This window comes from Anser cygnoides, chromosome 4, assembly GCF_040182565.1.
Source record: "Anser cygnoides isolate HZ-2024a breed goose chromosome 4, Taihu_goose_T2T_genome, whole genome shotgun sequence".
Taxonomy (NCBI): Eukaryota; Metazoa; Chordata; class Aves; order Anseriformes; family Anatidae; genus Anser; species Anser cygnoides.
The window spans coordinates 28,070,734-28,082,180 of NC_089876.1; the positions used below are offsets into that span (position 1 = coordinate 28,070,734).

The 11,447-nt window shown below is 39.0% G+C and overlaps 1 long non-coding RNA gene and 1 other non-coding gene across 4 annotated transcripts; both read left to right on the forward strand.

Moving 5' to 3' along the window:
* Positions 1-53: 53 nt before the first annotated feature.
* On the forward strand, positions 54-7,233 carry LOC106030785 (uncharacterized). 3 transcript variants are annotated; one of them, XR_001203952.3, is made up of 5 exons: positions 54-146; positions 447-605; positions 1,335-1,445; positions 1,853-1,958; positions 2,399-2,679. It is a non-coding gene; the product is annotated as an uncharacterized lncRNA (long non-coding RNA). The 3 variants fall into 3 exon arrangements; XR_001203953.3 differs by having other exon boundaries at positions 66-151; XR_010831052.1 differs by lacking the exon at positions 54-146 and adding an exon at positions 6,909-7,233 and having other exon boundaries at positions 158-605; positions 2,399-5,186.
* LOC125180347 (small nucleolar RNA SNORA26) lies at positions 1,611-1,728 on the forward strand. Its single transcript, XR_007158820.1, has one exon. It is a non-coding gene; the product is annotated as a small nucleolar RNA SNORA26 (small nucleolar RNA).
* Positions 7,234-11,447: the final 4,214 nt, after the last annotated feature.

Consider the following 11,447-nt stretch of genomic DNA (forward strand, 5'->3'; position numbering starts at 1 on the left):
CCCGCCGCCTTTTCGAGGGGCGGTGCGAGTCACGTGTGCCGGATCGACCAATAGGCAGCAGCACAGGGGTCTCGCGGGAGAGGCGGGCGGTATTTAAGGGCCGGGGAAGGGCCGCTCGCCCTCTTTGCCTGCCAGACGCAGAGGCGGTAATGTGGGTGCCCGCCCGCCGCCATCTTGGGAGGGGGAGGCTGGGGCGGGCGGGGTGGGGCCGCCTCGCGTCTTCCATTCGTATATATCTTCCCTTCACATATGCCCTCTCGGAGCGTGGTCGTGCTCCGGGGAGTCAACGCAGGGGGATAGAGCGCCTTTCCCTCACAGAAACCCAGTGCGGAGCCGCCCTCTCCGCCCTGCATCCTGTCGTGAGGCACAAGCCACCCCTCCCTCCGCCTCACCGGCTCCTCTCACCCCCCGCGCTCACCCCTTTCTCTCTCTTTCTCCCTCTGTAGTGCTGGGCCGTGGGGAGGATGGCGACAGAAAGCGTCCCGAGGTGTCGCTGGGGCTTTGGGGAGCCCCTGGAGGCTGCTCTCTGCTCTGTGTGGGCAGGAGGCCGAGCGCCATGGGCCTCGAGTGCTGGGGTCTGGAGTCTCCCCTTTGAACACCCATAGGTAAGGAGGATGCACTGGTGAAGGGGCATCTGATGGCCCACCTTGGAAAGGACCCACAAGGTCAAATCCAGCTCCTGGGTCTGCACAAGACCGCCCCAGAATCAAAGAATGTTAGCGTATGTTTGTCCCCTTCTGTTCCTTACTAAGTAGAGCTCCACAGACTTTTAATCTGATTCAATATAGTGTGTTTTATAAGCTTCATCAAGAAAATGACATTTTTTTCTGATATCCTGCAGTGTTTGGTTGATGCAGTAGGTATTATAAATGACTTGACTCAATAAAATGGCTTTTCAAATGAGCAGAACTCAGAACTTGCTTAGGTTTTTGGTTCCAGCTTCTACAGTGTTGTAACAGTAGCTTTTGACATCCCTGGTGAGCTCTGCCTATGACTTGTTATAAGGTATATGCAAGTATGTACAAAGTAGCAACAAGTTAGCAGGTAGTGATCTCTCTAAAATGTAGAAATACTGCAGAGAAGTGTCAACACTAAAAGCAATTTAGGCTTTAAAAACTCTTTCTGTAAAGAGCAGCATGTTTAAAAATAGTTATGTTAGTTTAAATGATCTGAAAAGAAAAACATCTCAGATTAAACCATTTGTTTTGCTCTCAGTATTATTTGATGACTTCAAATAAGTGACTCTGAGATCTGGAATATGGCTTTAAGAAGGTCTAGTTAGGCATGTTGTATAAATTATACTAGAATAATTTTTGTCTTTTTGTGCTATTTAGGAGATACTTAGAAATTTCATGTTTGAAATGGTCTAGATATGGATGATCACACCTAAATTGGAGGCAGTGCTCAGGACTACTTAGGAACGAATAATACCTTCTGCTAAGAAGGTAAGTGCACTCTAATGTAAAGATAGTTACTGACCATTTTAAATCATACTTTTTGATGATTGACAAGCTTAAAGTAAGTTATAATCTCTTTTGAGTAAATGGTAAATTCAGGTCATCTTAGTTATTAAGAAAAAATGGTATTGTAATTTACGCCCCTTTTTAGCTTTGCCCTCTTAAGTCTGGCAGTGTCTTAAGTGGCCAACACAGAGGGGTATAAAAGTTCTCTCTCAAACCCGGAGGTGAGGTTGAAACTCTTCTTTGGATCATGTTGAGAGGAACACGTGAAACCACTGAACTTAGGAAAGTTACTGAATCAACTCTAGTGCATTCAAAGTGGCTTGTAGGACTTGAACTGTCATCTGATGATAATGTTATCTAACAGTTACATGTTAATCACATATTTCCAGAGTTTTCAAGTGTGATGGTACTGCTTGACTGCCTAGAATGCACTTCATGAGCTTGTGTGATAAACAACTTGAGTCAAGAGTTCCTTCTAAATTGATTGGTCTCCAGGTATGTAGTGTAAAAAAAAAGCTTACCATAATTCCATACCTACAAAAGCTTACATTATTCCCTGCCTGAAAGTGTTTAAAAAAAACAAAACAAAAAAACCACAAAAAACTTGGACTACTAGAAAGCTGTGTGGAAATCCAGAATTTTTAAAACTGACTTTAGACTAGCCAATCTAAATTGGAAAGCATCTGAGGAAATTGGATCCATTTTTTCATATCAAGCTGGCCCTATGGACTGGGATGTGTACTAATTGTATGGGCATGGAAAATCCTGTCCTGTACAAATGACATGATTTGCATTGAGAAATGCCTTTGACTTAAAGGTTAAAAAGTTAGTTTCACATAGCATGGTTGTACAGTTGAATCCTAAAATGTAATACTATATACATATGTCCTTTTGTGTGTATGATGGTGATTACAAATTAAACTTTTCTTTCATAGAGAGAAAGCCAGCATGTGCAAGGGATTAGAATTGATAGTAAACATCAGCTTATGATTTGTTGAGTGGATGACTGCTGACTTCACCCAAGATTACTCCAGTTGTCTTCTGTAATGTGTTGTCTTGAAGGTGGAATTGAGATAAGCAATGGCTACAGCTACACATCCTCAATGACTGTTTAAACAGGAATCTAGCTATTGGTTGAAACTGAAGTTTCTTAAAGTTCTGTAACTTATTTCTGTCTGTGTGGATTAATTGAAATAAAACAAAGATGCTACCAGAAGCTTGTGTTCTGAAGTTTTCTCATCTAGGTGCTTCCTGTTTAAAGGCTTAACTTGCAAATTCATTGAAAAAGGCTTACTTCTGAATGTCTGATCATGGTTTTCTAAAATTGAAAATGCACAATCTAGATGAATTGGCCAACTTCTGAATTATTTCCTTAGGCTGTATGTAATTTGCCTGTTGTTCAACTAGTCAATAGACTGTATCAAACTTGCTGAAGATGTGTTCTCTTCAGGAACCCCATTACCTGCCTATTTTAAATTCACAAAAGAAAACGTCTGCTGCAATGTTCCTTGTAAAGAACAACTAGTCTGAAGATCTGTGAAGAGCAGGATCAATATTGTTGAGTAATTGGAAGCTTGTATTGCCTGGGCCAAAAATTATGACTTCAACATGACATTTGAAGTAGTAATTTCTATGCATTCTACTACTAGCCAATGCTTCTGTAGAATGTACAAGAAAGAATTTAAGACAGAAATAATTTCTTTTGACATGCAGGTCAGTGAATTAGTGCAGGTTAAGGGCCAAACTTTCTTAAATATGCTTGGATAGATTAGAACTCTGTCTAGCAGGAAGTATATTTCTAGTTATTCTTAAAAATTTCTAGTGATTCTTTGCTTAAATATCTTAATTGGGGTGATTATTTAGTGATCCATTTTTCACAGCTTGTCAGGCTTACCTGAAATGTTTTAATTTCATCCGGACTACTGTACTAATGAAAGAAAACTAAATTTCAAGTACATCAAAAGTATTTTTTAAATATTTTAAGCTGACAATTGTCTTAATTCCTGTTCTGAGGAAAGGCTATTTTCCTACAAGCTGTCAAACATCTTATAGACCTCTGTCTTCTCCAGTCATGATCAAGAACTAAATCTTAGTCTAGTCAGTCTTTTTGTGAATGTGCTTTCATGCTCTGGATCCATTCTGCCTCGTACAGATTTTCTAGCTCTCGATTCTCTTCTGTACTTGAACACTGTAAATAGGTTACTAAATGTGTTCTGTTTTCCTTAATAATTAATCTTGTTTGTTTGATAGCTTGGGTTGGTGACTTCAGTGAGTTGTCTACACTTCCAGATCTTTCTGAAGAAAGTAGAAGTACCCCATTGTGCTTAGGGTTGGAGTTTTCCTTCACAGATTAACCAGTCATGTGAACACTGGCATTAAATTCCATCTGTTGTTCTGTCCGCAAGGTTCTCAACAGAATCAAGATCTTCTAGAGTATCTGCAGTTTGTTAGTGTTGACTTGATTTTTAACATCAATGCTGAAACAGCTCTGAAATGTTTTCACTTCTGAAAACTAGCCATTTCTCTCCTTTCGGTATTAAGGACTTGTGCACTCTAAAGGTCCTTTCGTAGTAGTTGTAGGGCCCTTGGAGGACCTATTTGAAGGCTTAAAGCAGTGTCTTTGGAGTTAGGCTTTGTGCTTACTAACTCCTTCAGAGACTTGTTTTTGAGACATTTTTCAATTTCAGTGTGCATTTGGTGATAATTTGCATGTCTTATTCTTGGTGAGTACCATTGAATCCTAATGACTTGGTCCTTATTCACAAATTTGTTCTAATAAATTTCAGGAAAGTTCTTGTTGGTATCTTACATGTTAAAGCAGTGAAGCAACCAAAGGGTTTAGGATTACTGTACAAATAAAGTTTAAAAATCGATAATGATTAAATCAGCTCATTTGTCCTGTCCACCACTCTGTGGGGCTGTATGCCTGAGGCTATGCAGTTCACTGAAGAGAGCTGATCTGTGTGAATGCTATCCTTTAAGCAAGGTTGTAATACTAGAATTTTTCTTTAGTCATTGGAAAAGTGAAGACTAATGGGGGGAAAAAAAGCCAGGTTTGTTGGAGAATAGTCAACAGCTTGGTTTATACCATCACAGATCAGTATTAGCTAGCCTTGTTTCTGGCTAATTGGCATCAAGACAGATTCTGTCATTATATAAACTTCTGTATGTATGGTTTGCACATTAGGGATTGTAAGAGAAGCTGGGGAGGGAATAAGGATGGATGAGAGCTACTACATAGCTTTTAATCTGTACATTTCTGCTTACTCTGACTATTGTTTGCAAATTTAAGAATGCTGCTTTGGCTTTTTGTTGACTAAATCTGCAGGAATGTTAAGTTTGTTCAGCAAGACTGAAGATAGCCTGGTCAGGCAGGAGAAGGGAGGTTTTTGCCTGTATTTAGTGTTTTAGCAGACAGCTGAAAGCATATTTCCTATGTCAGTTCCTTTTAGTAAGTTGTTACAACCGCTTTTGAGACTCGGTGATCAAAGGAAGTGCAGATAAAGATGAAGTATGCAATGTGCTTAGGGTGTAGCCTCATGCATAGCAGCACAACAGTCATACATAACTTTTAAAGGGAGTCTGAAAGGATCTTGGCTGGGGAGGTTCTTTTTATTAAATAGGAGGAAGAAGAGGGGACAAGAACAAGACTACAGAGGAAACAGTGGAGAACCTCATTCAGAAGAGATGAGGAAAGATTCTGGTCTTATACGAGAATGGAAGGTAAGTCTTTTCCTGGAAATACACATCTGTACTCATTTAGTAATAGGGTTGTTTTTGGTTAATGGTGGGTTTTTTCATCTTTTTTTAAGCATTTAGAGGATTTGCTTGGAATGTGAGCAGCTAGTTCAAAAGTTTGTTAGGCCTGATTTGGAAAGAGATTTTAATAAGGATTTTCATTCTTTCTGGGGGAGCTTTAACTTCATATTTTAGCTCATTAGTATCTCTTGGTAAAGCTATTTAACCTTTATTTTAAATTTAGGAAGATATATTTGTTAGACCAGTGAGAGTAAGTTTGTGATTCTGCAGCTGGAAAACCTAGATTCTGGTTAATCCTGACACTTCTTTTAAGTGAAAAACAGCAAAATAGCCGTAGGGTGAGGATCTAAGCTGAATGCACTTGTGCCTAAGAAACAATGAGTGTGTATCCCATGCATTCTGGTTTGGATCCATGCAAGCGGGCATTTCCTACAAAACTAGAGTTTCTTTTTGTATTCATGAGATATCAGATACGTACAGAACACATTTTCTTAAAACTTTCAACATCTGGCTTCAGAAGCAACTGGCATTGGGTTCTTCAACACATCAATACTTTTGTTTATCTATGTAAAGGTGAAAGCTGCACGACCTTCACTGACATTCGCTGCTGCAAAGAGGGTCTCTTCTGTTCAGTGGACTTTGATGTAAAGATCAGAGATTTCTTCACATGCTTTGATACTTAAGTTCTATGGACTCAATGCATGAATACTGAACACTATAATACTGAAAATTCATACTCTTTCAGAGTAAAGTGTAGAAGCTGAGAACAATGACTTATCTTCAGATTTTATTGGATGTATGTACTCTAAGGCAATAAGTTAACTTAACCCACAACATACATTTTAAATTAAACTCCTGAGAAGGAGTAATTGGAAATAAGCAGAGTCCTAGGAAGAGCAGTGTGCACAAGACCAGAGGATGAAAAAATGTTGGGAGTTCTAGCACTTCTAGGGTTTGGAGGCAACAGGAGATGCAGGTCCCTAGTTTGTCTCATGTGGTAGCAGGTGAGGTCACTTGTTATTTGCTTGTTATTTCCTTCTCAGCGATGTATTGCACACCAAAGCAGAGGTGGTATGTGGCCTATGAGTCAGTGTTTTTCTGTCCTCCTTCTGAGAAGTGAAGGTGAACTTGAAGTTGTATAAAGGAATTTGGTTTAGATTTTATTAGTGCTTCTGCCATTGAGCCTTATTACAGCTGATGTAGGAGGATGAATCCCAGCTTCTGTTTGGTTATATCATGATCTGTCCCTTAAAAATAGAAAATTATCTCATGCAGTTCAGAAAGTGGAAGAAAATAGTTCTATAAAAAAAATTATCTGCAATCTATCTGCACACTACTTGAAAAGTTTGCTAACAGTAATGTCCCCAGGATTTTAGTACTGAATCCTATTAGATTAATTGCTTCATTCTTTTTTCCAAAGTGTAAACTTAAAATGCATAAACATACTTTGTTAGGAAAGTAAGCAGAAGGGAACAAAGCCAGGTAAACTATACAGAAGGATGAAGTTTGTTTCCAGAAATAATGTGCTATCTCCTACGTACCCAGACTCAAGATGCTGATTTCAGGTCCAGTATGGCACAAGCTTTCTAGGGTTGCTTTTATGCTGCGGTATATTATGTTTTTTTTCCCAGTTACCCATGGTTTTCCTCAAAACTGCTGTTTTAGACTGTACTGTCACCATTTCAGTTTACAGGTTGGTTATGGCCTCTGCCCTTTCTTGTGTGGTATAAAAGAAAAAAAGATAAGAAGAAACAGAAAATAAAATTAAAAAGAAACAAACCAGGATCTGTGCTGCTGCACTACAAGAAATCTGGTCTTCAATCTAGATGCACACCTGCTATCAAGAAAAGCTAGAAAGGGGGGGCAAAAAGTACAATGACAGATCTCATATATGTAATAGAAATGTTTTAACTATCATGTGTCTCTACAATAATAGTAATGTGAAAATGATTAAAAGGCAACCTTAAGAACTATAAGAAGAGATTAAATGTGTCCTGGATTCAAGTCATTGCTGCTTCTCATACTGCATAATGAATATATTTATTAGAGCTGAGTATCAGCCAGTTAGAAAAAGGCTTTATGGAATCCTTTTACTTGACTCTACAGCACTCCTTGTTTGTCCGTAATTGATGGCAAGGCATAAATCGCACTTGGCTGTATGCAAAAAGATGCTGCTACGTCACTACTTGCTGTAGGGAGAGCACCCCTGTTTCAGGTACCTTAACTGTAGGTGCTGTCTTCTTAGTGGTGCAGATGTGGTCTGGTTCCCCCCTGCATCTCGTTGAGGCTGAGAAGTCTCCCTGATGGAGGAAGGTCCAGTCTGTGCTCTTGGTCTGACTGGAAGAATGATGTTCCATTTACTACATCTTGTGGTTAAAGGAAACTGCTCTCCTAATCATACATATAAGCAACAGGGTGATGTATTTTATGGTTACCTATGCTTTTTCTTCCAAATTAATGTTTTACTGATGTATCTGTTTTGACTCACGGTAAGTATTTCATGCCTTCTCACCTGACTTGAGCCAAGACTCTGCAGTATGTCGAGGTACTGTGAGTCAAAGCAGGAGGCAGAACTATAGGTACTCCTACAGATTGGTCCTATTAAGCTCTACACCGAGTCTCTCGTTCTTCCCAGGCTCCTCAGGCTGCAATTTTCCTCTGCAGGAGCCACAATTTTTGCTCACCATGGAGCTTCCTTCCTTCAACCAATTTAGGAACACTCAATAGACTTACCATAGTATCAGAGGTTTGTTGTTACCATTTCTCAGAAGTGGCAAACAAAAAACTACCTTGAATTGACTGAGAATATGGCGAAGCAACAGATTTTAATAAATGCTAAAGATACAAAATTAGAAGGGCTAAACAAAACAGATCTAAGTTCAAGATAGGGGAAAATATCAGCTCTGCCTTGTAGCTATCCAGGCAACTCTGATTACACTTACAATTTCCAACAGCATTAAACTGATTTTTCAAATCACCGAAAGCATCATTTTTTCTTCTCGTGCCTGAGAGGATGCATGTTTTTGAGGTGAGCAGGAAGAGAAAACATGATTGCTGCTGTTGTAATTCTGTAATGAATTCAGCACCACCTGGCTTACGCACTATATAATCTGTAGTCCAATATTCTTATAAACTCTTTCCTTGAACTATTTTCTCACTTTCTTTTGAAATTGCTAAAAAAGAAAGCATACCAAGAATCCATCACAAAACACTGAGAACTCAAGTGTTTTTATTTATAGCATTTAGAGAGGGGCTGATGGTTTTGCTTCTTGACTTGAATTATGACTACTAATTGTTTGCAGCTTCAGTTATCAGACCAGTGCTCTCTGGGTGTTATTGGTATATTCTAGATATGAAATAAAAGGGTGAAGAAAAACAGGGAAGATATACCCTCCTAAATATCCCACACATCTCACACTGCTTCACAATGCTATGAATTACAGTGCTGCTCTCAACAAACTGTAAGCAGATACCGCATTTGTTATTAGTGAATAACAGTTGCCATGTAACCCTATTTTATGTGGAAAGAGGGTACTACCATTGTTGAATTTTTAATGAAAACTTACAATTGTTTCATTTTTCTTAGAAGATGTCATCCAGGTAAACCACAGTGTGATGGAGGAGCTGCTCTCAGCATTCTCTGACTAGAGACCTATCAATGAGGGCTTCAGACAGATCTAAGTGGCTTCGAGACTGATGTCTAACATGATCTGAGGTCCTGTCCTCAGCTGTGCTTCTGTGTTGTCTCAGCACCTCACCAGCCCTGCTTTGTGCTGGGCTACCAGCTGTCCTGGCATGGCCTTGAAGGGTGTGGGTTACATAAAGTCAGGTTATTTATACCGTTTCTCACTTCATCCTCATGCTGCTAACCTGAACTCATTTCTGATCTTGTTCAGCAGGGTGTCATAAGCTTCCAGCTTGACTCATACAGTTTACCTTTGGTTTTCTCTTTAAGAATCATGATTATTCTTCCATAAAAGTGATCTGTTCTTCCACCATGGTTTCTGCAGTTGAATTCTGAATATCAGTGAATTATTGCCATTTCATCACTTCTTGGTTTTACTTAAGGTAATTGTGCTGTTACTGAGTCTGCCTTAAGAAAGTCATTTTACATCTTCCCAATATTTTGGGAACAGAGAGAAAAAGTCCCTTGTAATCAGCATCTTTAAAGTAGTTACCTGTGTTTTAAACACCTTTGTTCTGTTTTTTATTCTGTTGGACTTCTGTAGTTTGTTTTTACTGCCTTGACATCTGAGTACAAGCTGGACTGCTTGAGAAGATTTTGCACAGAATTCAACCTGCAAAATGCTGTTGCCATTTTCTCAAGGAAAAATAAATTAGAGGTGAATATTTCATGTATTGACAAGGGGATGGAGAGGATTTTTTTTCCTTCCAAGTAAATTCTTTTTAGTTGCCAGCTTTCAAAGATCCAAGTAAGAATATGAAATGGATCATCTGTTTGCTTGTATCCTCAGCTGCATTTCAGATCCACTCTGGCAGAATTTCTCATGGTAGATTCTATAAATTGCATGTTTTGAAGTGATTTAAAGTAAGGATTTTTAGGGTAGGGTGTTTCAGAAGTATCCAGAATCGGATTCTTTCCAGTCGTTTTGAAATTAGAGTTTCATTGTTGGCATTGATAGAGCAAAGTTTGTCCAGTGCTTAATACTATTGAAAAGCTAGTTACTAAAGTCAAAATAACTGGTGTTCCTTAATAGCTTCAGGTGGCAGGGCAATTTTAGTTCAGCAAAATAATTTTGATTTGCCACAGTGAAAATGTTGATAGTGTGATACCATACTAATATCATGAAGCCAAGAGGAAAAAAGCTTATTTTCCTGTAGGCATTGAAAGAAATACAAAATACACAAATGTAGTTGTAGACTGTTGAGAAGGCTTGGTTTGTGCCCTTTGTGTCATGAAATAGAGGCATCACAAGATGCAAGCACTCATGCAAATATGAACTATTTTAATAGACAGGAGCTAGATTTGAGGGGAAAAAACATACGGGGTGTTGTAATTCGAACGTTATTTTGCAACTGGAAAGCCACTGCAAATTTAAGTTTTTTTTTTTGGAGTGGATTGACGACAGGCATCGGTATGGTTATATGAATGTTTCTGAAGAATGAAAGCAGAAAGTGAAGTTAGTGCTTTGTGTTTTACATCTTGTTCAGGAGCCTGGAGAGCTAGGTTTGGTTTCTCTGGTTTGAAATGGTTCAATAAAACTACCACAAAATGAATGCTACCTGCTGTTGAAAACTTCATTTCTTCAGTCCCATAAATGCATTAAAAAGGAAAAAAAAAGTTCAAAGCCCCATGGTTGAGAAATGTTAAATATTGTTCGTGGCATCATAATCTCAGCAGCCTCTTCCACCAAGAAAGCACTGACATATGAGAAGTCACAAAATCAAAGTCAATGTGAGAATTAGTTGTGATCAAAATTTATCCAGAGCAGATATGAAATTGTCAAAGACAGAACAAAGTGCAGGCATTTTGTAAATCTCAGTATGCCTCATCAGCATTGAAGCTAAGCTAGTCTTTCTTCTTGTTTGATAGTATATATATATCAAAATCATAAGCATTTCACACACTTCACATTTCTGATCTATAACATAGCAAGAGGTGGGATGTTCAATACCAGTCATTGGTTATCAGTGTCTGTAGATGGATAGCCTAGGAGGCTGACATACTTTGTTCATAATCAACCTGCTAAAAATGTGTGCGAAACACAAGGCATATGATTAAGTATGTTACATAGCAACTCAGTAATGTTGCTTTAAAAGCTCATCTGATTTTTTAACCTTGGGTAATCTTTCCTCTCTAAATTTGTTTGCAGGCAGCTTGTCCAGAAAAGGAGTTGTTCATTTAGGTACTTGCTGTTAATTTAGCTGAAAGCAAAACAAAAAACAAGGGTAATATGGACCTCTCTTGGAGGTCCCAGCCAGCTCAGCTTCTGTGGGGCATTATGGCTTCAGGAAAGAGCTGGGGGTGAAGAGGGAGGTAATGGAAATGGATGGGGCTTCCCTGCACTTCACATACTAGTGGAGGTTTGCACACAGCCAGCTGCATGGCAAAATAGGGCACAGTGCCCTCATTCAGGAGTTTGCTTTCTGTTCTCTTCTGGAGCTACAAATGAGCCTAAAGGGATGTGATTATTAATGTAAAAAAAAAAAAAGTCGACTGTAATTTGTATAGAATCAGCCCTTGTTGGTGTAGCACAGAGAAAC